The 27362-nt window shown below is 40.6% G+C and overlaps 1 long non-coding RNA gene across 35 annotated transcripts in view; it reads right to left on the reverse strand.

Moving 5' to 3' along the window:
• LOC111096046 overlaps nt 1-27362 on the reverse strand; it is a 267063-nt gene that overhangs the window by 135098 nt on the left and 104603 nt on the right. For 33 of the 35 annotated variants that reach the window (XR_005360162.1, XR_005360169.1, XR_005360168.1 and 30 more), the window contains one exon: nt 15035-15126. This is a non-coding gene — a long non-coding RNA (uncharacterized LOC111096046). Of the gene's footprint in view, nt 1-15034; nt 15127-25343; nt 25442-27362 lie in introns of all 35 variants that reach the window. The other 2 variants (XR_005360183.1, XR_005360184.1) reach the window with 1 other exon arrangement.

A 27362-nucleotide genomic window follows, 5' to 3' on the forward strand; every position in this document is an offset into this window, starting at 1 on the left:
TTTGCTTTGGACCTGGCTATATCTGCCACATTAAACCTGGTCTTTCTAACAAAGGTAAAAATCCCTTGAGGTCAGACTGCTAAATGCTTCTTTTGCATATCTTCCAATAGCACTAGGTTTTGGCACACTCAATTAATACTGGTTGAATTGAATAGGGATGAAAGCTGCCTACCATAGGAGGAAGAATAAGGATGGCTTTGTAAATTCCCATCTTCCATGAAGCAGAAAATGGCATGAAATCGTTAGGTCCACAGTCCCCTGATAGTCCCAAGAAATAGCTCAAGACATCATTAAGAATTCCTAAAGTTGTAAATATAGCCAGTTCTCATTTTTCATGGTAGTTATGTTCTATAAAGTCCACAGAGACTCTGAATTAGTAAATACTGAACTGTTGCTCCTAGGAGAAGTACAGGGTTAGGTTCCTTTGAGCCTCTGGTTGTCATATTTTTGTCAAGTGATCAATGCATAGCCTTGTTTTATGTGTGTTTCTGTTTAAAGACACCTTATTTAACCTTATTTAAAAATTCTTTTTTCTTAAAAAAAAATTTTTTTTAAGTAGGCTCCATGCCCAGTGTGGACCCCAATGCAGCACTTGAACTCACAAACTTGAGGTTAAGACCTGAGCTGAGATCAAGTGTTGGACACTTAACCAAGTGAGCCATCCAGGCACCCCTAAAGATATCTTATTTAATATATATTGTTAGTTCATTAGTATTGAACTCATGGCTAATAGCACTATAACTCTTGCCTGGTGGAAGCTTATCTAATACATGTGCTTTCTCGGTAAGTCACATCACAGCCTGCTCTCACTTAATAACACTATACACTTCTGCATTTATGATTAGGAGTCATTTTATACAGTAAACCAAAAGCACAAGGTGTGAAATATGTAGCACTAAATACACAGGGAATAAAACACCTGTCTACAGTATGAAAATTCAAACAGGAAAGCAGAGTGTTGCCTCATTCAACCTCGGCTGGAAATGTACATGCAGGGGGACTCAAAATTTTTCCTTCTCTGTACATATCCACAAATGACCATGAAAGCACTGCAAGTATTTCTGTGTGGGTTACAAATAAATTGAAGTGAAGAGGTGAATTTGTAAGTATAGAATCTGTGGATGAAGATTGACTGTACTACCAGAGTATATTGATAAAACATTAGAGCTTTTGCTTATTTCCAAGTAGAGGCTATGATGACCTTGTTCCAAGCACAATTCTGACTTTGGAGTTCATTCCTTAATTTTACAAAACTTCTTTCTGGCAAAGGATCACCTTCGTTTTCTTGTAACTCTTCACATACGTAATTACCACTCACTAGAAGTTGTCAGATTGTTGGGGGTGGGATGGCACATTTTCCCCAAAGAAACAAAACTGGTTTACTCTGATAACATGTGAAGGCTGGGCAATTATTTAGACTTCATTGCCAGGTAGGTGAAATCTCCCACTACCACCCCACCCCCACCCGGTGTTTATGATTTAAAGGTGGCCTCAGCAAAATTACAATTGACTCATGTTAGGTATCTTTGCCTATATTAAGAGGATTTTATATGACTGTCTTAAAAAGCCATTCTTTTGAGCTAAGTCTTGCCCTCTTTGGGTCATATCTTTACTTATATTTCATCTTGCAAGCGGCTGCTCAGAAGTTCTATTTTTGCTGTTTTCTTATTGATTCCCATCGGGTTGCAAAGAATGGATGAAGAACTCTATGTTACCCTTTCACACAAGCCAGAGGCACAGACACATAAGCGTTTTAGAAGTTAGGAGAAGGGGTAAATCAGGAATTTAGAGTGTAGAGGGAAGGGAAAGCTTGGCAAGATTTCAGATCTTGAGTGATGAGAAGAGGTTCTGGAACTTCTTACGGTGTCTCACTACAAGTGAGCTTGGAGGTGGTTCTAACAGGACTGGAATCTCAGCTCTGTTATGTATTCTTGCTGCCATCCTAATGGAATTGGATAATTGCACTGAGAGCGGTTCCCTCTTCTGGGAAATGGGGACCATGAGACAAACCTCCAGAAATGTCTGTGAGGACTAAACGAGATAATGTTATGTAAAGTGCTGAGCTTGAAGTCTGGCAGAAAATACTATGAAAATGAGAATTGGTAATTGTTGCTTTTGTTACAATTTTCTAGATTCCTAACTAGCCATCTGCCCTGACATCTGGATAGTACATAGTCGTGGAAACATGGAAGACCAGAGTTGAAAGACCTGATCTAGGGCAACTTCCATTTGTGCAGAAGCTACACAGGATTAACCACTGTACAGGCTGAACAGGATTAGCCAGTGTAGCATTCCACAGCTAGTTAGGGCAGAATCAAAAGTGGAACACAGCTCTCTGAAGTCCAGTTCACAACTATTCAGTGAAGTCCTTTGTGCCCATGTTTCCCTTCTAGAACCTCTTTTTACAAATATCATCTGTCTCCCACCTTTTCTTCCTTATCCAATAGACTGGTAACCATTGCTCTATGGATTATTATCTTCTTTGGCAGACTTGCTGCTAGTAGCAACAGCAAATAGAGTATTTTAGAGCAGGAATCGCTGAGCATAATCTCTTCATATTTTTTGACTGTATATAAAAATATAAATATCTATCTATCTATATATATATATAGCTATGAACAAATCATATTCCCAGTATAATAATGTAATACAAAGCAAAAAGAATCACAGAAGCTACAGAAGGAATGCTCTTTTAAAAAGGGTTTGGTTATTTTGTAGTTCTCTGCAGTAATTTGCAAGATGCTCCTTTGGAAGAGCCCACAGGGAAATGCCATCTGAGGTATAAACCTCAAAGCTTATAAGTAATCCTGCAATGATGGGACAAGAGAACTGGTCTGGACAAAATGGATGGGGCTGGTTAATTTCCACCAAGCCTGTCTTACCGAGTGGAGGTACAAAGTGTGCTGTTTCAGGAGCCAGAATACTTCCATTGGTGTGGAGGTGTAGGATGGGAGATGAGGGAAGCTAATCCTCTAGGAGCTCTTGAAGGTACTGGGTAGTGCCACAGAATGATAAATTATGTGGCATTTAAGTAAGATGTTATATCCAGCAGGACATGGTAATTATAAAAAAAAAACAAAAGCCATGTACAAGGCATGATGTGCATTTGAGTCCTGGAGGTGAAGATGAGGTCATAGTCTGGAGTGCGTGACAGTCACAGGAGGGAGGGGTCTGCTGTTGTGGGGTTTCAGCTAAGGGAACCGGGTACCCCACATGGCTACAGAAGCACTAAGGCAGAGCCAGTTTCACAGGTCAGGCTGGGCCCACCTCTGTTCAGCTGAATTGGGTTACACAAGCAAGTATCAAAATTTGGAAGTGGTTAGGCAAGTCTGGTAGGATTGGTGCACCCTCACCTATTTTATCACGTGACAGATTAATCTTTGCTACAAATTATTCATAATTATTCATAATTAATCTTGAGCAAATAACAGTATTTCTTTGTGGGTGTTGGAAGTTCTGTGGGGCAGATCCTCCTATTTCTCTATGGCTGTATCCCACTCTTATTTTGTCCTCTTTCTACTTATATGCAACTGAACTGATAAGCCACAAAAGCTGGTATAAGATGTAACTTCATCAGAATATCCTTTTTGCAAAAGATCTGGAACTGTATTTAATCCACCAAGGTAATAGGTTTAAGTGAAACACTGCTAACTTATCCAGCCTACCAAGCTATTATATTTGCATTTTATATTAAACATGTCTCTAATATTTCTTTTGTTAGTGAAACTGACATTTCCATATGATGGTGAATGCTAAATTGTGAATAGCTTTCAATGGATTTTGCTTCAGCAGTTCCATCATTCTCCAGGAATAAAAAAAGATCACAATGAATACATATAAGCATCCAGCACAATGCTTTTTTTTTTTTTTTTTGGTATAGTCTGTTCAGTGACTTAGCTTGGCTTTATGCAGCATCTCACTTATCCAGAATCCAACTATTTAGCAGCTATTTACTTACCTGTATTTAAGTGAAAATAAAAGCCCTATAACAGATAGGAAAGTTGCTAAAGTGACATGTATGGAAGTTCAGGAATGTCAGTCTCTCCAACATTTAGTCTCTATTGGATGGGAAGCCATCTTCCAGTTCAGGTTTAAATGGTACACTGATGGGCAGGAGCTCTTGGAGGTAATGGCATCATGCAAGGCTGCCCTCTCTTGAAAGGAAAAGTTGCATAAGCAGGATATAGGCTCTTATATATTTTTTAGCATGTGATACTCATGAAGGCTATCTTGGGTATGTTGGCCCCTGGGAGGGATGGGAAATGGCACTGCTTGTCCAATAGTATTTGATGCTTCTAGATCTGAAATTCTTCTTGGTTTCTAGGATATCTCCTTAATTCAGCTGCCACTATTTTAGAGGGTACCTGAGAATATCTGAATTGAGAAATGGAGGATAGAGAGCTCCTCCACTTGCCTGTCATTCACAATTAACAGGAAACCTTGCCTGTCATACCAACAGAGATCTAAAATTTAATAGCAGCATCCACAGGGAATTCCACACCCCTGGGTGTGGCTGGAGAGTTATGGAAAGATCTGCTGGCAGCATATTTGAGTAGCAGATGAAGAAATCATCCAGAAAAATAGTTGTCCTGAGGAGAAGGTCAGGCATATAAACTTGACTCAAGAAGAATGACAGGGTAATAAATAGGGTGGGCAGATTTGGGGCACAGGATATCTTCCCGTGAAGATGATCCTTCATTCTTCTTTCTTCCAGGCCAAAGCCCAGACACAGGTCTGAGTCTTGGTGATAAGTTAAAAGCTCATGAGCGAGTTTCACATAGAGCCATTTTGAGTAGTGCGACATGGGAGCCAGGAGCACTTGGGGACCAAGATAACTGAATGTAGAACAAAAATGAGAAATTTCAACCTGAAGTGGACATGGGTTCTCATGCCATATCAGTGCCAGCTTCAACAGATTCTCCTTGGTGACTGGCACAGTGATATGGGATATCCCCAGTTTTGGCAGTGGGGAAAAGCTGGCAGAGAGCAATGCCTCCAGTGTTGGGAATGACTGGAGGCAGTGCTTTTGCTTGGATGGCAGCCATGTACCCTCAGAGCAGCTGTGACAGTGGCAGAATGAGGCACATTCAGAGGCTGTTATGTGGTAGAGGACTCAGAGATCAGGGACAGAGAGGACGTATGTAAATACACTTGACATAGTCCCTGTGGGTTATTTCCTAGAGTGCCTGAGGGAGATTTTGAGTGAGAATGGAAGTTCTACAATTGTAGGTGGATGTCACAGCCACGCACATCAACATGATCCTAGTTCCACGCGGGCATGACCTGAAATTGGTTATTCTCAGCAACCTATGCCTGGAAATCCTGTGAAAAGAGGATGGGTGCCAGAAGTGGTCAAACTGTTTTCTCTTGGACATGATAACTGATTTAGAAGCTTCTGTCTCTGTTTCGCCCAAAGCTAACAGCAGTTACTATATTGTTCTTTAACTGTTAATTCATTTATCTGTCTCCTATGGTGAGCTGTAAGTTCATCGAGGAAAGGGACTATATTTTATTCATCTGTAGATTTCCACTACTCAACATTGTCAGCCAAATAGGAAACACCGACCGAATCAATGTTTGTTGGATGAATAAATACACGAATAAATCAAGAGATGTCACAAATGAGACGGCCATCTGAGATAAGGTTATGAAAATAAATGAGGATTGTATCCTAGGACATTGTGTGGAAAGAAATGGAAGACCCCATTTAGGGCCCTACAAGGGCTGAAGGGAGCTCAAGGGAATATGTACAGTCTAAAGCTGGCTCCTCTATGGGCTCTTTCAGCACCTCCAAAAACCTCACTATTTTGTAGTCCCTAATGTTGATTTAACTATTCCAAAACAAGTCACCACAACTCTGCAATGATCAGAGATACTTTAAAGTCTTGATAATTACAGAGGTCAAATAGTAAGAAAAGTAAGGGCCCTATAAGGTATGAAGGAATGGCAGATGCACTTATGCTGCCATTAGATCCATGGACTTCAAGAAGTTTTGACCCTTGGCCTTGGACCGTAATTGCACATACTCCAGTGGGATATGGACCTCAGGTAGCTGTGGGTGGCAGATACTGTGTCATAACACAAAGCATTCCCTGTCCCCTTCTCTGAGAACGTAGTGAGAAGATCCACTCCCCTCTGAGCAGTCCTAGGGTGTTCAGGCAATGTTCTATGGTAAGGGTGGGGGGCATGGCCAGGTACCCTTCAATGGCTGATAGGTGGCCCTTTGTCTCTTGATTCCAAGCCCCAGAGTTGTAACATTCTAGGAGGGAGCTGATCCACATTGGTCCATGGAGGTCCCAGAAATGAAGTGTCCTGAATACCAGGGCCTGATGGTGATCACTGAGCCCAGGCTTCCTCCTCATGGCCAGGGGCTTGGAGGAAGAAGGCTTAACCAATGATGGGCTCTTAAGTCACAGATTTATGAATCTGTATTTCCAAACAGAACTTCCCCACCCAGGTTTGGAGCTATGATCATGAACAGGGATCAGGAAGCTGGAGGCAAATGGATTGGGAATACAGAATCTAGGCTGACTGGCTCAAGTAGTCAGCTGGGTACTGCCACCCACTGAGCCCTGAGCTGCTGTGGGTAGGGGAAGGGCTTTAGGAAGCAGCTTGATTACGCTTCCTATGGGGGCAGGGGAGGATGTTTCCCAGCTATACAGATCCCAAACTCTTGATTTATCTATACTTACTGTTAGTTCTACCTTATTTATTTAAGGGAGTGAGAGCCAGAGAGTGAGAGGGAGCCATAGCAACATGTTTTCCTTCTAAATGTTTGCATTTTTAAAAGTTTATTTATTAAAGTAATTTTTTTTAAGTTATCTCTACACCCAACGTGGGGCTCAAACCCAGATCAAGAGTCACACACTTTTCTATGAGCCAGTCAGGTGCCCCTAAATGCTTATATTTTAAAGCAAGCCTATATATTCTTTAGATATGACATTCCTAAAATAAGCTACAGTTTTCCACTCTTAGAACTTTCAAATGCCTTCAGTTCCTAGATAATTAAGTTTTACCTAAACTAGTAATTCTAAAATGGTTCCTTTGTTCTTGACTGGTTAAGAAACTGAGGGTTATAGATATTTTCACGATATAATACATAGTGTTTTCAAAATGGAAAAATCCTTTTAAACTAAGTTGACATATATGCATATTTGCTTCAAGTTTTTGTTCACAAAGTATGTGTGTGTGCATATATACATGTGTATTTAATAGTCTGTGTATATATGTGCATGTGTGTTTGTACATGTGTGTATACACATATGAATGTTTACTGTATATATAAGGTGTCTGTGTGTAAATTTTTTTTTTTTTTTTTGTGTGTATATTTATATGTGGAGTGTGTGTGGCTATAATAGGCATCTACTCCATGTGAAGTATGCACTAGAATGAAGTATCTGCTTTTCTGGACCACCTAAGGGTAAAGATCTTGTATTCCACCCTTACACTGAAATGAAGTTTTTTTAAAAAAATGAAAGCCATGTTTTTATTCCAAAAGATTGAGTAGAATGGTACTTTAGAAATAATTTTAGTCATTTAAATTTAACGCCCTGAAAAAATTCCCATCCATGGTTCGAATCTATTCTCTGGCCCAGAGCCCAAAGCATTTTCATTAGATTGAGAATTGGATACGATTTCATTTACTTTAAGCTTTGGCTGCTCAGAATTTTGTTCTTCAGAGACAAGCTAACAAGTGTCGATGGTCATGTTGGCCTCAATAATAGTTCTCCTTTCCTTGAATGATCTATTTCAGTTGCATTATTATCATTTAAAGATGGCCTTGTGCTTATAGCCACAGTCTCAGTGAACGTATCAAGAATGCTGATATTTCCTCTCTGCGGCTTTGCCTTTCCAGTTTGGAGAAAATTTGTTTGGAGCAAACTTCCTTAACTTATTTTCCATGAATCCATCTGCAAAAGAGAGGCTATCTAATGACTTCTTTCATACCGCATTCTTGCTATTACTAAAGGAGATTTTGTCATATAAACTATACTGAGACTTTTTAAAAAGTTTTAAGCATTAATGAAATTTTTATCGTGTTTTTTTCAATAAATATAACTGACATATCAGTAAGAAAATGACAGATAACCCACCAAAAAATGGGCAGATGACTGAATAGAGACTTCACACACACACACACACACACACAAAATCCAAATGGCCAGTCAGTGCTCAAATTCATTGGAATTAAGGAAATGCAAAATAAGCTACAATGAGAGGCCACTTCTACACCCCCTGACTTGGCAAAAATTGAATTCTGGCAATAACAAGTGTCGGTATGGGTGTGACACAACAATGGGATACTCATATACTATATTGATACTATTTTGGAAAACAGATTTTCGTTAATTAGTAAAGCTGAATAGATGCATGTTCCTTGACCACCCCCCCCCCCCCAATCCCTCCCAATAACTTAAATCAGTGGCTCTCAAAGTGTGGTCCCTATTCCTGGCTGATAGCATCAGCAACACCTGGGAACTTCTTAGAAATGTGAACTCTCAAATGCTACCCGTGTTCCATCTAATCAGACACTCTGAGGATGGAGCCTCATCATCTGTGAACCTGCAGGGTGATGGTAATGATTTCTCAAGTAGAAGTACCACCTGAGAGAAATCTGTGAGCATGGGCACAGGACACAGGACAAAAATGTCACAGCAACAACCACGTATGCATCAACAGCAATACTGTGCATACTACTTACATAACAGAATATTAGACTAAAGAAAATGAATGCATTCCATGTTGAAGAACATTCCTTATAGTCATCATGTTGAAGAAAAGAAGCAAGAAAAGAAGCAAGACACAAATGACAACAACAACAACAACAACAAAAACCCTGAAGAAAAGCAAGGAAGTGATGACCATAAAATTCAGGAAAATGGTTATCAATACTGGAGAAGGAGGTATGATCAAGAAGGAACTTACAGTGGGGGCTGGAATTTCTGAAGGGATGTCAATGTCCCATGCTTTGACCTGGGAGGCAGTTACATACTCATTTGCTTTATGATTATACATTAAACTATATGTATGTGCTCTTTCTAATATACATTACATTTTACAGTAAAAATAAACTTTTGTGTCTACCAAAGCTTTAAATGTTGCTACCAAAATCAAATTTAACCAAAGTGTAACCTGCCTACCTTTGGTAAGTCTGCTTGATTCTCCTTCCCATTATAAGAAGCTCTTCCATAAGCATCACTACTCCTGTTCTTATTCCTTTCTTATTCCTTTTTTTTTTTCCTCTTCCAGCTAGGGAAAGAGAGTTGGGGACAGACTCTAAGATGATCATTTATATCAGACAGAGTCATTATCCCTTTCCTCTCCCTAAATATGCAGAGGAGTCCAAAAGCAACCAAGCTTCTAAATGGAGGTGATATCACCTATGTGATCTAAGGATCTTATAAGTATATAGATGCTGGTTGGCTCATACTTGAGTTGTCTAAGTTTAAAGCAGAAGGTTCTTTTCAAGCAATGTTGAAGTCAAGTCCTTATCTTTCTTGTGCTTCAATAAAGACAAGTGTACTTTGCCCATAGGTCTATGATGATTGCATTGATAGACATTTACACTTTCATGGGTAATACAATTCTGTCATCAACAGTAATGATCATGTGAGTATAAAAAAATATATAGCTACATACCATGATACAATATACCAAACACAGTGCTTGTACGTAGTAGATGCCCAATGAACACTATGCTGACATAAGCAGATGTGTCATATAAAAAACATATCTGAAATAAAACCATTATTATAAATTGCTATACATTTTAGCTGTCTCATTTTTCTGGTGTGTGTACTTACTTTTTTATTGTGTGACTATATATAACATAAAATGTGACACTTTTAGTCTACAATTCAGTGACATTAATTATATTTGCTATGTCGTACAATCGTCTAGCTGCCCAGTTTTCACCCTCATTTTAATGTCTTTGTTAGAATTGACTTGCTTCAAATTGCTTTTTTAAAACTTCCTCTAATATAGCCCCTCCCTCTTCCTACATTTTATCTTTTACCACCTTTGCCAGGTCCTTGGTTTCATTTACAGCCTTAACCATGTGTGTTATCTCATATGTGGGGGAACAGATTTCTGTGTCAATAGGACTTTCTTTCCTTCTTCAGCTCTGCTTACAGTTGTCCAGTACTGGAAGCTGTTACATTAAACTATGGAAAGCTAAAAGTTAAAAAAAAAATCCATTCTTACTGGGAAAAATGTAGATTCTTGGTTTCAGGATCCTCTGGGACCCATCATGGGTTATCTAAAGTACCAAAAATTATTAGCCTGATGTCTTAGTGGAAGTACTCAGGATATTAATTCACCAGTTGTGTATAATTCCCAAGTTAGTCTCTTGTGCCAAACAGTGACTAATTAAGCTGTGGATAATGTCATGCTGCAAGTGTGATAAAACAATAATGATGATGGTAATAACAATAGCTAACACTGAGCGCCGTTAGGTGCCAAGCATGGTTCTAAGGCTGTTAACGTGCATTACTTTAGGTAGTCATCGTAATAATCCTATGGCACTACATAGTTATTAGCCTATTTTATAGATGAAGAAACTCAAGACTCAGAGGGAAATTATATGTACAAAGATTATAGGATTTGAACCCAGGCAAGTGGATCCCAGAGCTTTGCTCCTAGTCACTACATTATTTAAGAGTAGAACCCAACAGAATGCTTTACTCCTGTGTCCTTTCTAGGAAGCTGGTTGCTCCAGGTAAAAACATACAGAAATAGGTTAGGAATAAGACCACACACACACACACACACACACATCTTTATTTCTTTGGAGATCAGTGAGGGGTGGGGCACAGAACTGGGAGAATTAGCCTGTTAGTAATCAGTTAATAATAAGCGCTAAAAGAAAGGCATTCAGAAAAAAATATGGCAGTTTAGTTGGGAGGAGATTATTTTTAGCTACCAGGCAGGAAGGAGTGGAATACACAATGTAAAGCCATCAAAGGTTTTTCAGCACAAAAGGAATATAATGAAAACTATGCTTTTAGGAAAATGAAACAGTGACTATTATGGCCTGGAAGGAGGAAGACTCAAGTGGAAAGGCCACTTTGGAGATGTCTACAGGAACCTGAAGGACAGGTAGTGAGGGCTGGAAGGAGGGCAGTGACCATGGGCATGTAGAGGCTGGGAGAGGCTCTGTGGAGGAAGGCCAGAGGGATGGATGTCAAGGGTTAAGATGACTACAAGAAACCAATCCGGGTGAGTGACAGAATGGGGTCTCACGAGGAGAAACAGGAAGGCTGGGAGGAGAAGAGCATGTGGGAGGGCATTTGAAGCTCTGGCAAGATGCTTCAGAATACTGTTGGGAAACAGGAGTTTGAGAGGGAAGCTAGAGGGGGGTCTAGAGCTTCTGCAGAACATGGAGAGTCAAAGTCATGGAAATAGCGAAGAATGTAGAGTCAGATATAGAGTGATAGAGACAGAGTCCTGGGGGTGGGGGACATTTACATTTAGAGGCAATTAGGAGTCAGAAAGGATGAAGTCAGACAGAGGAAGAGAGATGAGAGCAACATGGCCTAGAAGCCAAAGGCAGAGAACATCTGGAGAGGAAGGACGTGAGAGATAAGGTGAAAGGTCATAGAAGGCACAGTACAAGATGAAGTGTTGGGGGAGAAGGGCCTTTCTTCCTCCAACACTTAAAGAAAGGAGAAAAGGATGAAGAAATCTATAGATGTGGAGATGGTGAGAGGAGCACTTAGGGAGTGCATGGGGGTAGGCCATCCAGCAAACAGCCACAGTGTGGGCCGCATGTGTACTCCATCCAAGTGCAGCAGGGTTGCAATCAACACAGTGAGAAGTGTGACATAGAGTCAACAGGAGGAGGACGGTGAAAGATACTGGGGGGAATGAGGGCTACCTGATGTTGGATGACACATATGGTGGATCAACTGGCTCACTGTATGACTTTTTAAAAACTATGTGTGGGCAGGAGGCAGATACATAGAAGCAGCAGATGGTGGAGTTCACTCTGGTTTGGGAGTTAGAGTATGTGTCCAACTGAGGGACAAGGGGTCAAGGTCACTAAGGACTGGATAGAACAGCCAGAGGACTGAGAGAAAAACATTGCCTGGTATGATGGCCTTGGAGGCTCAGCTCTCCCTTTAAGGTAACCTGCTCTGGAAGCATAGCTGACCGACAGTCTCCTGAAGTGTTTGCACCTTTGGATTTACCCAATATGTGTCCCAGGCTGCTTCCGGGCTGCTCCAGTGAGGACTAACCTTAGTGGAGGTACCCCCTTCCCCCATGTGGGACTCCTCTCAGAGTTAAGCTTGCTCAGGGACTCCTCATCGGCTTGGGTGAATTTTTCCTCTGACCTTTCTCTGCAGTCTGAGGCTCTTCCTCCCCAATCCCTCCTCCCTCTCTCCTTTTACAGGTATTAGAACTGCCTGGCAGTTTGAAGATTCTTCCTGCCTGACTCCCTCTCACTTTATGCTTCCCAGGCATTTTTCCCAATAAATCTCTCACATGTCTAAATCTATTTTAGCTTCTGCTTTTTTGGAAGTCCTGAATGGACATACTTGGGCTGCTATTATTAGTGGAAGGCCTAGTGAATGGAAGATATAGGCAAAGAGGTAGCTACAAAGACGTGTAGATGATATTCAGACTCACAGGAGGATGCAAAAATAGTATAGAGATTTCCCCCAAACCCTTCACCCTGCTTTCTCCAGTGGTAACATCTTATATAATTAAAACCAAGAAATTGATATTGATATAATATTGTTAACAAGTTCATATGATTTGGGGTAATCTGTTTCTCATTATGTTTCTGTCCACATCATAGATATATTGATTTCATCTCCAATGCAAAAGGCCACTTAAGTGACAGTTCCCTTCCAAGTCAACCAGGTCTATAACCACAAGGTTTGTAAATGCATAAATAAAGCCATTAGGTGGAGGGACAAATAGGAAATGACATATATCCACTGAAGAGAGAGCCCCCCCCCCCCCATCCATCCATCCATCCACATTTGCTAAGCTTTTCCTTAGTGTCAGGAACTATATGATGCCTCCACTGTATCAAGATACTGCTAACAAAATGGTAGCAGCAGCTACCCTTCCTCTGTTTGGATTAGGATGCAGTGAGGAACCCAGATATATAGTTGTTTTCTGGGCAAAGGATATCCAGATCTGTCCTGTGATCATTTTCACGTAGGCAGTAATTCAACTGATAGCAACCGTATGCTCAACAACCAGGATCATGCCTTTTTATGAGTCATTGTAAAGCACCAAGTGCATTGACATATACTTCATAAATGCTAAATAATAACAAGTCAGTGAACCTAGAAATATTGGATTCAGTATTTGAGACATTAAATCCAAGTTATGCTGTTCTAGAAGCAAAGCAAACAAATAAATCAATCCCAAATCAAATAAAGCCCACATCCATCCCCAGCCAGCAGTGGGTGTCATCTGGAACGCTCTTTATGGGCAAGTGGTTCTCTCATGAAGGGGCACTTGTTAGTTCCTTACCTGACATATCACATCCAATGTCTTGCGTGATTTGGGAGAAGAGTTTTATGCCTGACCCACAGCAGACAGCAGCAGCACTATGTTCTTAAAGCTCCACTTCCCTTTATTTGATGCCAGAAAATAGTATCTGGTAAAGCTCTGGAGAAGAACAACAGTCACCCCACTGAGCAAGTATACTAGTCCTCATAGGAAGTCTCTGCAGGCAGTACTGGGAGACCTTGTTTTATTTCAAAGCCAGGCTTTAGCTTTCCTTTAAGATATAAGTCTCTTCAGGGCTGCCTATGACTCCTTGAGGGTTTAGGCACACAACCTAGAAAGCCTGAAATGCCAAGGATGCGGTACTGGCCACTGAACCAGATTATAGCGCAGTCGAATGCTTTTCTGACTCTCAGTCCAGAGCTCTGAGCATGGTCTGGTGCTGTCTGATTTGGGATCTCAGGGCACAGCCCCTTCTCTCTAGAAGTCTGCCATCTTGGTTCCACACAACAATGATTAATCTTTGTCCACATCCCCTTAGTTATTTCATAGTGATGACATCCTTGGGAGCAAAGCCCAACCCTCCATAGCAAAAGACTGATGGCAAAGCCATTGTAAGATGAGGAGGCAATAACTCCAGACATCTCTGGGAGTGACACACACAAACAGGATCACATTTTGAATAGAGTCTAGAAGAGATGCCATCCTTTAATGGTAATTTCCAAAAGGATTTTACTCTCATTCAACTGCAGCCAAGGGGAGGAGATCCAAGGAGCCCATGTAAGACACCTAGATCTGGCCAAAGTAGTGTTGAGGAGAGGACTGAGCCAAAGGGGAAAGTACAGAGCCAAGAAACAAAAGGTAAAACAGCCATCAATGCCGACCTTGTTAATTCTTCTATGAATACAAGTGATTCCAGCCAGTTGCTGCCTGGCCCAGACCTAGCTCATCACATCCCACAGAACTAAATGACATGTAAACAGAAGGACGCTTAAGTGGTTAAGACAGTGGTTCTCAAATGTCACTGTGCATTCAGTTTATCTGAGGAGTCTTTCAAAAAGGCAGATTTCTGCTATTTAGCCTTCAGAGATTCTGACTTGGTAGGTATGGCATGGAACTCGAGAAATGCCCATGTTTAGCAAGCACTCCAGTGATAGAAGCAGATGTACTGCCCATTATATTTTGAAAGTCACTGCTTTAAATCATTGCCTTTCAATCTTCCTGAGGGTGTGACATTAAGAAGTTGAGAGAAATACTTTCTAAATAATCCAACCCAAACCTTTCATTTGGCAGATGAAGAAATTGAGGGCTTAGGTAACCTTCTCAAAGTCACTCAGCCAGTTAAAGGTGGAAAGTCAAGACTAGAAGCAAAATCTAGTTACTGTGCCTTTTGCATTTACTATACCGTATGGTTTGTGGAAACCAAACCACGAGTCCAGTTGGATACATACACACATAAGTAGAAATTAGAATATGGCTGAGTTGTTTTTAAAAGTTTTATACCCTTTGAGGTAATTGGTGAGATCTTCAGTATTGTCAAAGCAAACATTCAGAAAGAAATGGTACTTACCCTCTCTAAAATCCATAGTGAAGAAGATGATAGAAGGGATTCATAGTTGTCCTTTGAACAACCACAATGTCCAGGTTCCCCCAAATCAGTGCCTGAGATAAAACAAAGAGCAAACAATTGCAAGAAATTGTATTTATTCCTGATGCTGCATTAAAATAATAAGCACTCTTCATAAGCTATGCTAGAACCAAATCAGATTTAAATGTCAATTATACTCTTCATCTTTAGGTTAATTTCTCATTTTACTTTGTGTGGCCATGGCAAATTGAAGCTGAAGGGTTCTTCGTTTTAGCAAATTCCAGATGTGCCTTGACAAGGGCCGCTGGAAGGTTAGTTCATAGTTAGACCCCTCTTCATAGTTCATAGAAGACCCCTCTGACCAGGCTCTGAGAACTTCTCATTCACTTGTTCTTCTCTTTATATATTAAACTGAAAACTGAGTAGACTCCTCATTTTAAATGAATGGACAATCAGAGAAGTTATGCCAAGGATAGTGATTAGATCTTCACAATTTAAGAGGCTGCACTATTCACTGACTTGTTCATTCATTCATTCATTCATTCATTCAATATTTATGAAGATTTTTATTATGCCAGGCAGTTGTTCTGCTCTGTAGTGTATTTTACCCATTCGGAAGCTGATTGGTTAGAATGAGGGTGAATACCCATCACCAGTTATGTAAGTCATTTAATAGAAAGTCTGTGTTCTTATAGCATCATGTGTTGTAGCGGCAACTGGGAATCAAGAGGTCCAGTTCAAATTCTGGACCACTTTGAAAGAGCAGAATTTCTGAATCCTGACACTACTGAGATGTGGAGCCAAATAATTCTTTGCTGTGAGGAGAACTATCCTGCGCATCACAAGATGTTTAGCATCGTCTCTGGCCTCTACTTATTAGAATGCCATGAGTGATTCCTAGTTGTGGCAATCAGACATGTGTCTAGACATTGCCACGGCCAAATGTCCCCTGTGGGGGAGGCAAAATTGTCCCTTGTTGAGAATTACTGGATATAGTAATACCTACTAGTTTTGAGCACCTATTAGCGTGTCGTGGTAGAGCTTTATATACATCACATTCAGTCTTGAAACCAGCATTTCAAAGTAAGCAATACTACACACATTTTATACAGGGTGAAATTGAAGTCCACAGATGCCAGGAAAACACCCTATGTATACAATTGGTAAGTGTTGGAGATTTGAACCCAGGATTTTTGACATGAAGGCACATGTTCACTGTTCCCCACTTTTTTCTTTTGCTATATTTTAAACATTATAAAAAGCAAAGAGAATAATCTAAGAATACCTACGTACTTAGTACTCTGAATTTAACAAATGTTAATATTTTTGTCATATTTACTTTGTATCTTTTTTTTTTGGCAATAAAGTGCTACAGATACAGATGAGTCTCCCCCTTTCATTCTGTTCCTCTCACTTCCTGACCTAAATAACCATTCTATTGAAGCTGGTACTATAAATTCCCTGGGAAAGATTTTATACACCTTCCATGTGTATGTATGTTCACAAACCATATATAGCACTCCAGAATGCATAGAAAGGGGACACTTGCTTCTGCAATTTGCTTTCTTTACTCAACCTTATATTTAGAGTTTTCTTCTATGCTGAAACTATTTCACTAATACTTTTATTTTAATTACAGTATTGTATGGAACAGGCCACAATATGTTCAACCATTCCCCTCTTGGTGGGCATTTAGTTTGTCTCCCATTTTTACTATCCTCAGTTGCATGGCTGGGAATACAGCTGCATGTGTGTAAGAGTTTCTCTAGGACACACATCTCAAAATGGGATCGCTGGGTTGCAGGCTGTGCACATCTTCAACTGTATTAAATATTGCCAAATCACTCCACACAATGATTGCACTAAATTACACTCCCTCCAACAGACTGTAAGAGTTTTCATTTCTTTACATCCCTGCCAATGCTCAGTATTTTCAAACTTTATGTTTGCCAGCCTGATTAGGGCGAAATAGCATATAATTATTATTTCAAAACCTTGTGTTCTTAACCACTCCTCTTACTGTCTACACTGCTGGAAGCTTCAGTTATGTAAAATGGAGAAAATACCTTTGCGTATTCGTATGAGTAGTAATAAATTCTTCTGGCGTAGTGCGTGAGTATATTTTGTAAATATCAAGTGCCACTTTCCTGCATGGCTGGTGGGGGGAGAGAGTCTTTGCAGCTTCTATAGCAGGCAGTTTGACAAAATCTATCAAAATTTCAAATGCACATGTATTTCTTTTAACTTAAAGAATCTCACAATTACAGAAAACTCACAAATATAGTGAAAAGAATTCTTAGTGTGACCCAAATTGCCAAAACGTTAGTGTTTTATAATATTTGCATTATAATTCTCAATTTCTCCTTCTCTTCCCTCCTCCTTCTCTCTTTCATTTGTACGTATCTGTATCTATAAGCATCATAAATGTACACACACATATATTATCTTTCCAAAATGATTTTACCTCTGAAAATTTTCTACAAAGACATTGCATTATTAACCATTGAAAAGTTATAAAAAACTAAGAAATTAGCATCAACAAAATACTATTATATAACCCACATATCTTATTCAAATTTAATCCACTCCCCAGTAAATGTCCTTCATAAAAGAAAGTATTTTCTTCCTCTTCCAAGATCCAATCCAGAGTCATGTGTTATACTTAGTTGTCCTGTCTCTTTAGTCCCATTTAACAGGGACGAATTTTTCAGTCTTTTTTTGTCTTGCTGGAGGTTTTGAAGAGTATTGTTTAGTTATTTTGTAGAATATCCCTTACTTTTGGCTTGTCTGATGTTTCCTATAATTAGATGGAAAGTATGCATTTTTGGAAGTCATGTTGTGTTCTCAGGCAGTACACACTTGATGTCACTTTGTCCCACTACTGGCCATGTTATTTTGATCACTTGGTTATGGTGGCATCTGCCAAGTTACTGCTTTTTCCTTTGTAAGTTAGTATTTTGGGGAGATATTTTGTGACTATGGTGATATTCTATTTATATCAGGTCAGACTCAGATTGGGTTACTGTCCTTAGTTATCATGACCAAATTGCTTCACGCCTGGTCAGTGAACACTCATTCAAGCTGACTTCTGTGTCCTTTTGATATACCCTCCATTATTCTTTAGCACTTCCTTACTTTCTGGCACTGTTAAGATGCCCCAGGTTCATCTCATGCCTGCCCAGCTCCTGTTCTGGAACTGACCATTTTCTAAGGAGCCTTGGTTTTTTTGAGGGGAGAATGGTATTTAGAAACCAAGATACAAGTGCTAGGTGTGTTCTTTATAATGGGTGACCTAACTTTTAACTTAGTGGTTTCTCCTTCAGAAGTTTCTGCAACAGATATACCTATACATTTAAACAAGATTTATGTAGAAATAATTAATTGCAGCATTATATAGAATAGCAAAGGGCTAGATACAACCTGAAGGTTCATCAAGAGGGTTAAATAATTTAGGTCCATGTAATTGAATACTATGCATCCATAAAAGATTGAGAAATTATTTCCAAAGTAGACTGTTACATTAAAAAAATCAATTTATAGAACTATGTATCCAGTTTGTTACTGGTAAACTATGTACCAGTTTGTGCTAAAAGGGGAAAACATATACACATATATATGTGTATATGCTTGCTGATAAATGCATAAAATAGCACTGGAAAAGCTTACAAAACCCCAAAAATATTGACTACAGGTAGAAGATTTGGGCCATTTGGGTACAACAGAGGGAAGAAAGCTTTCATCATAAACTTTCTTGTACCATTTAAATTTGGAATCATATGAAGCCTTAAAAAATACTATAAAACAGGGCAGCCTGGGTGGTTTTAGCACCACCTTTGGCCCAGAGCGTGATCCTGGAAACCCAGGATGGAGTCCCACATCGGGCTCCCTCCATGGAGCCTGCTTCTCCCTCTGCCTGTGTCTCTGCCACTCTCTCTGTGTCTCTCATTTATTCATTAAATAAAATATTTAAAAAATACTATAAAACATAAAATGAAGTATTATTTTAATATAAAGTATTACGAACTCAAATATCAAAAGAGGAAATCTGTTTTCTGGGACAACAGGTGAGCTAAAAGCATAACTACAATTGGATAAGTATCTCTTAGTATAAATATAAACAGTCTTATGATACTTTTATGATTTAACTTCTCCATCTGTTATATGGTTATAATATCATCAACCCAGAAGCCAGAGGAAAGGAAATTGAAGCAAGAGTGAAGACACAAAGTGTCAAGCTAATATGACTGCCAGTCATGACACATTCTCATATATATGTGAATTTGAGAACTATCTGTTGAATGAAAAAATGGGCAGAAGGATGGATAAAGTTATAAGAGAAGGAAGTTGAGAGGAAAATTATGTTTTATACTTGAGTTTCAGGAAAAGAACCTTTAAAAGCACAGGAGCACATTAAGGAGCAGTCCTTAAGTAGATCATCTTTAATGCATTGTTGTTATTCAATGCTTCAGGTAAGAATGGTGATGCTTTAGGCAGGCCACACAACCTAGCAGTTAAGACCACAGGTTTCGGAGTCAGGGAACTGTGTTCATATTCTGGTTCTGCCACTCTAGCTCTGTGACAGGGCAAGTTATTTAACCGGTTTGTGCCTCAGTTTCCTATCCTGTAAAGTGGGGCTCCTAGGATAGCTGTGAGGATTACAGGTCATGAGTTATTACCTGTGAAGCACTTAAAACCATGCTGACACATGGTAATCACTTGATAGATATAAGCTATAATTTGTTTTTATCTTAATTTTATTATGGTAAGAACATTTCATATGTGATCCATGCTCTTAACAAAATTTTAAGTGTACAATAAATACAGTATTGTTAACTATAGCTACAACCTTGTATGTACAATGGATCTCCAGAACTTATTCATCTTGTATGAGTGAAACTTTACACCTACTGATTTGTAAGTCCTCATAGCAACTAACCATTACATTCTCTGCTACCATGAATTTAACTATTTCAGACACCTCATGTAAGTGGAATCATGCAGTATTTATCCTTTTGTGACTGGCTTATTTCACTTAGCATCATGACTTCTACATTTATCCATGTTGCTGCATTTGAAATTATTGCAGAATTTCTTTTTAAGGCTGAATAATGCTCCATTGTGTGTAGAAACCACATTTTCTTTATCTATTCATCCATAAAAGTACATTTAGGTTGTTTCTACATCTTGACTATTGTGATTAGTGTTGCAATGAATATGGGAGTGCTAATATATTTTTAGGATCCTGATTTCAATTCTTTTCAACAAATATCCAGAAGTAGGATTGCTAGATCATATGGAAGTCTATTTTTTTTTTAAATTTTTATTTATTTATGATAGATACAGAGAGAGAGAGAGACAGAGACATAGGCAGAGGGAGAAGCAGACTCCATGCACCGGGAACCTGACGTGGGATTCGATCCCGGGTCTCCAGGATCGCGCCCTGGGCCAAAGGCAGACGCTAAACCGTTGCGCCACCCAGGGATCCTGGAAGTCTATTTTTAATTTTTTTGAGAAACATCACTCTTTTCTTTCTTTCTCTCTCTCTTTTTTTTTTTAAGATTTTATTTTTAAGTAATCTCTGTCCTCAGTGTGGGACTTGAAGTCATAACCCTGAGATCGAGAGTCACATGCTCTACTGCCTGAGCCAGCCAGGCACCCACCCCTCTACTGTTTTCCACAGGGGCTGTAACATATTACCTTCCTATCAACAATGTACAAATTTTCCAATTTCTCTACATCTTCCCCAATACTTGTTAAATTTTAATTCTTATCATCATGAAATTTTAGAGCTAGAAGGGCCCTCAAAGATAATCTAATTCATGTCTCTTATTTTCCAGGTGATGAAGAGATAAAGATGGGACTCAAGGAGAAAAAGTGGTGGTCCAACATGGCATAGTCAACGAAAGTAGATACAACCCTAGAACATCAGTGGTGGGATTGCCAGCTGTGTTACACTGTAAATGACTACACACCTTGTAGCTCCTCCCATCAAGGGGATAAATCTATTTCCCCACTCTTCAAATATAGCAGAATTGAGGTTGTGTGAGATCTGAGCCTCCGCCTCAAAGGGTCTTGCAGCTTCTGCTCTCACTCTCTTGGACACTGCTGCTCTAGGATAAGGCTTAGGTTAGCCTGTGGGAGGATGAGAGACCGCATAGAGTGCAGACAAGAAGTCCCAGTGGAGGTCCTCTTAGACCAACAACCAGCTGGCCAAGTGCCAGACACGTGAGTGAAATGCCCCCTCCCTAGATCATCCAACTCCAGCCAAGCCACCAGCAGACCACAAAAATCAATCGAGTTGGTCCAGACCAGCAGAGCTACCCTAGCTGTCCAGCCAGCCCAGCCATCCCACGGAACTTGAGCTGAACAACAGCAAGAGGGATTGGCACAGGACCCAGGAAACTGCTGGCTGGAGAGCCCTCCTATCCCACCTCTTCTTTCACAGACTCTAGACTGGAATGCAAATATGTTGTTAGATTATTCCTGTAGGAATAAAAGGGAGGGGGCTTCATGGGCACTGCCTGGGAGGTGCTGTGCAAACAGAGGAGAACATCCTATGAAAATGAAAGCCAGGGAATGATTTCCTTGAGTCATATGATCCCAAATTTTCATTTATCATCTCCCTTTCCTCCCTCATTTCCCTTTTACTTGGCTTTCATTAACAACACCCACTCCCACCCCTGTTCTTTCAAGGTGCTCATTTCCATTTCTAGAAATCAATTAAGGGTTTCCGGTTCCCATTAAATTTCATACCTGTAGCCTACACCCACTCCCCATCCCTCTGAGTTCAGGCTTTTTTTTTTTTTTTTTTTTTTTTCATTTTTCCCTTTTAAGACTTTCTTTCTAACTGCTCTCATACAGTTGTAAAGATACTAGGCTCCTGATTAAAGTCCCAAGATTCTTCTCATCACAGTCTTAGGAAGTTCTGGCTCCTCCATTACCAGGAGGCCAGGTGCACAAGGCAAAGGAAAAACGGGCTCAGGAGACAAGAGTGGAGTCAGCTGGGGACCCAGAAATCATGAGGGGAGGAGAGGCCCAGCAGAGAGTGGGCTGGGGTCACAATGGAGGCTGTTCCTTCTCACTGGAGTCATTCCCTGGCTTCTCACTTGGTGCTGGACACAGCGTTCAGAACTCCATCATTCTTGAATTGCACATTGGTTTTGTGTGAATGGCAAGTTTCTTCACAGGACTCTTGGACTGAACTGAGATGCTTTGATCACTCAGGTTGGAGGAAAGTGGTTTTGACCACTCCCATCAGCCTGTGGGGTATTTGGTACTTTTGAAAGGTGCTTCAAAGGAGGAACGAGGAAATCTCTGTGTTGTCACCCTGGAAACTCTGGTTCATGACCTTATCGGCCCTTTTGGAATTTCCCTGGTTGGTTTTCTGTCCCACATGGAGATCTTCCACTTTAAATGGAAGTTTCTGGGCATTTGTATAAAAATGGTTGCAGTGATCTGACAAGAGACATCAGAAAGTGGTTCAGCTTCTAGTCCTCATGGGAGTTGAGGTCTGCTGGCCAAAGCACAAATGTCCCCAAAGGGAAAAACAAGATTTCCCAAGGACAGTAATATAAATGTAAACAGCCTCCGGGTGTGGGCGTCACATGAGCTACTTTATCTTCAGCAGGAATTTCCCAAACCTGACCACTCTCTCAACTGCTAATGGAGAATGGAGGAAACGTGGCAGTTGGGGCAGTCAGTTTGGAGAACAAACCTCCTACTCTTTACTGTGAGGGGACTCAAGTTTTTCAAGAGAACTGGCTGCTCTTCAATTTATCAAAAACGTGACAGGGCAGTGATTACAAATGCAAATGTAACCTTTAGGTGCCACAAGCAAAACAACACTCACAGCAAAGCTTGTTTGCCTGTTGCCAGCAGCACCCAGTAGGCAGCTCAAGCTGGATTCCTTTCTGGGTGCCAGTGTTTCTATAAGCCTAGCATTACAAATTCTGCTGTTTGTTGGGGTTGGGGGCATGAACTACTACACACTTTCAAGAATGACTATTCAGCTCCCTTTTATTTTTTTAAATTATTTTATTTTATTTATTTATGATAGGCACACAGTGAGAGAGAGAGAGGCAGAGACACAGGCAGAGGGAGAAGCAGGCTCCATGCACCGGGAGCTCGAAGTGGGATTCGATTCCGGGTCTCCAGGATCGCGCCCTGGGCCAAAGGCAGGCGCTAAACCGCTGTGCCACCCAGGGATCCCTCAGCTTCCTTTTAAAAAAAGATTTATTTATTTTTGAGAGAGAGACAGATACACAGACAGAAAGAGAGAGAGAGAGAGAGAAAGAGAGAAAGAGCAGGGGGAGGGGAAGAGGAAGAGAATCTCAAGCAGAGTCCCATGTGGGGCTCTATCTCGTGATCCTGAGATCCTGACCTGAGCCGAAATCAAGAGTCAGACGCTTAAACTACTGAGCCACCCAGGTGCCCCTATATAGTTCCCTTTTTGAAGCAAACTTAAATACAAGATAATATCTACACTTTCCCCATTGCAATTCAAGAAATACCTGAAAAGCTATGAGGTGCTAGCCACCATGAGAGGTGTTGTTATTACCTAGAATTTTCACAAGGCTTTTGTGAAGGAGAAATATTCATCATTGTGTCCCCATTTTACAGATGCAAAGACAGACTCTAAGCGCATAAGGGATTTGGCCATGACTGCTTGGTTTTTGAGACCCAGAAAAGAGATGTGAACTCAGGTATCCTAAGCCTAATGCCAGTACACCTCCAGGATAGCCCTGCAGTTGAGTGCTTGGTAATGAAAAAGCAAAAACATGATTTGTGGCTTGGTCACATTTTTGTGGGAGTGTGGTGTAGTTGAGTGGGGGAAAAAACTATCTAAGGCAGAGGAACTTGACTGGGAATCGAGCAAGGCAAGAAGAAGTGAGCTCTGATCCATTTTCAATTGCATCAAGCAAGCACTTTAATTAACCATCTTTCCCTTCGGTTTCTTGTGGAATACCCATTGCTTCTATCTGCGGTTGGGGAATGTCCACTGCAGTCCAGGGGTCCAGGGTCTTGGGGGGTTATCTGGTTTAATCAGGAGACACATGGCTTCAACATGATCACCCCAAACTGTGATGGGCAGCCAGGCTTCAATGCTGAGGTTTGGGAGAAGTAGAATTTGGGCATACAAAGTAGTCCCTGGTGATTACTAACCAGGCTCAGATCTGTATTTATCTTGTTAAATAATAAACATTCAGCCAAGTAAATTTTAAAGATCTAATTAGCTTTATGAAATGATTCCAGAATGGGGCAGCATCCCATCTGCAACCCCGATCTAGAGGGGGCTCTGACGTGAAGCCCATGGGAGGTACTAAATCAAAGGGTTTTATAGAAGGAAGGTGGGTCTAGAAAGTTATTGGCAGAAGGAAAGGATTACTTTAGGTGGCTTTCCCTTAGGGGGAAAAGCAAAGCATCTTGTCATGCAGATGGTCTCAGTGTTTTTGCTGGGATGGGGATGGGGGGTAGGTATGGATGGAGAGAATCCAAGTGGCAGGCTCATTGGCCTGACCGAGAAAGTTCTGATTGGTTAAGACTACATTTCTGGGGTAGGCTGAAACTGCAATTAGATTATGTACAAAGCTCTGCTTTGGGAAATCTGAGTGATACCATATTGGGCCTATGGTGGTGATGGTTGTTGTTATTGTTGTTGTTGAACAACATAGAATCCCCTCCTTGAAAATAGGACAGTCACTAAAATATGGAGCTTCCTTATACAAAGGATGTTACAGGAAGCATTTTCCCTTTTGAGCCATGACAACCTGTCATGACGCCTTTGGTCCAGGCTTCTTTCTGCCTGAGAGAGGGCTCCATCAGCAGGCCTGGTCCAGCCTGTGGTAGCCTTGAGGGGCAGCTGGACTAGACTCTTAGGAGCAGACCCAGTTGACTCCAGAAGAATCTGAAAGACTCAGCACTGATTCCGTTTACCTTGAAGGTGAAAAGCTACCCTTCATTAAGTGAATTTTTCCCATTTTATTTTTCCCAGAGTTTTATTTTTAAATTATAGGAAAAGTGTTTAAGAACCATAAAGAAGAATATTTTACTTTTCAATTAATGAAGTCCCCTCATCACCACCTCTGGGAATATCTGCTGATAAAAATGGACAGTGATATTAACTCTATGATTGGCCTCCATGACTATATTTGGAAGATTTTAGAAGATCTGGTATGTCTATCTCCACATGTCTTTGGTGATTTGGAGGAAGACAAGAAAAAAAAATGAAGAAGTGGTATATGCACAGGCTTTTTTCCACAGTAAATGACACTGAATCTGTCATTTCTCTTACATTCGCATTTTTGAAGAAGTCTGGTAGATGAGTTAAACTTCGCCTACGATTGGCTTTGCTTGAGCACAATTGCTCCCTTCCAGAGGAAATTCCATATCCTGTGGAGTTTAGGGGGAGATGCTTTAGAATGTGCACATTATTTCCCTAACTCTACATGAATATAAAGAACAGCAGTGAACGCAAGTGTTGACTGTATCAGAGGGGAGGAAGGAGGGTGTGCGGTTGCCCAGTTACCCAACCAGAATCATGTTGGCTTCCAGCCTTGCCTCCCCACACCCTACCCACAGGAGACTGACATTTAGACAAACGTGTTCTCAGCCACCGGCGCAGCGCCCAATGCAGGGTATGGCTCTGAATGGCTTTGGCATCTGTTTTGTCTTGCCTCATGCCCACATACTGGGGCTGCTTGTTTTCATCCAATAGCAATTAGCACCGTGGTAAATGCCTTGTGCCCTGTGCTAATTCAGAAGAATAAGCATGTCACACTCTGCCAAGAATTACAGCTAATCACAGAGGGCTCCGGGCACACCTGCCCTTTCATTAGGCTTTTGTTTTAAAATGAGGGGTTGGTGCAACCCGAAACATTACATTCTCCTCTTGGCGGGTGATAACCATGGAGACCCAGGGGAGGCCTGGAGTGTGGGTGGGGAGTGCCAGTCCTGAACACACGCTTCCTCCGTACGAGAACAGACAGCAGCAGGGGACTCAGGCCACTATTACTGGTGGGGCAACTGCTGACAGGGAGGCCCAGGGAATGCCCCATGACTGTGTAGAAGCTTGGCTTTGAGCAGTGCCCGATGCTAGGTACCGTTCAGCAACCACTGCGGACATAGCGTATGGGAATAAAGACCTGAGCCAACTTGCGGAGTGGAAAGCTCCTTGGTTACTGTTTCCTCTAAGTGTCATCCTCTAACCTGACAGCTGTCCTTATTCTAAGAATGCACTGTTTATCCTAATTGATATTTATCATTTATTTTAATTTTTAAGAAGTCAGGCTTATTAAGGTATAATTTACATTCAGAGAAATTCATCTTTTTAATGTGTACCATGCTGAGTTTTGACAAATGTGAACGGTCATGTAACCATTACCACAATCAAGATATATAATAATTCCACTGCCCCTAAAAATTCCTTCTTGCTCTTTTCTTGTTACTCTTCCTTTCCAGCTCCCAGACCCCCCAATCACTGATCTTATTTTCACTGCTATTATTGTTTTTTTCCAGAATCTCATATAAATGAGATCATTTAGTAAGCAGTTTCTTGTTAGTGGCTTCTCTCATTTTGCACAATGCTTTTGAGATTCACCTACGTTGTCCCATGGATTGGCAGTTTGTTCCTTTTTATTTTTTTTTATTTATTTTTTTTTTAGTTTGTTCCTTTTTATTGTTAAGTGGTATACCATGGATGAACCCCAGTTCATTCTCCAGGATTTACATATGTTGGTGTTTCCCCTTTTGGCTCTGGGAACAACGCTGCTGTGAAAATTCATGTATAAGTCTTTGGGCATAAATTTTTATTTCTCTTGGGTAGGTAGGAGTGAAATTCTTTGGTCCTTGGTTATATATTTAACTTTATGAGAAATTGCCCAAGGGACACCTGGGTGGCTCAATGGTTGAGTGTCTGCCTTCGGCTCAGGTCATGATCCTGGGGTCCTGGGATCGAGTCCTGCATTGGGCTCTCCAAAGGGAGCCTTCTTCTCCCTCTGCCTGTGTCTTTGCCTCTCTCTCTGTGTTCCTCAGGAATAAATAAATAAAATCTTAAAAAAAAAAAGGAAATTGCCCAAATATTTTCCAGAGTGGATGTGCCATTTTGCATTCTTATCAGCAGTGTATGTGGGTTACAGTTCTCGCGGCCAGCACTTTATATTAGTCATTCTAGTAGGCACCTGCAAGTATCTCGTTGTGATTTTAAATTATATTTTCCTAATAACTAATGATTCTGAGATACCTTTCATGTTATAATTTACCTTAAATAGTCACCTCAAATCCACTCTACCCAAATTCTTGTTGAAGCAAGTTC

The sequence above is a fragment of the Canis lupus genome, chromosome 5 (genome assembly GCF_011100685.1).
Source record: "Canis lupus familiaris isolate Mischka breed German Shepherd chromosome 5, alternate assembly UU_Cfam_GSD_1.0, whole genome shotgun sequence".
In the NCBI taxonomy this organism is placed as follows: Eukaryota; Metazoa; Chordata; class Mammalia; order Carnivora; family Canidae; genus Canis; species Canis lupus.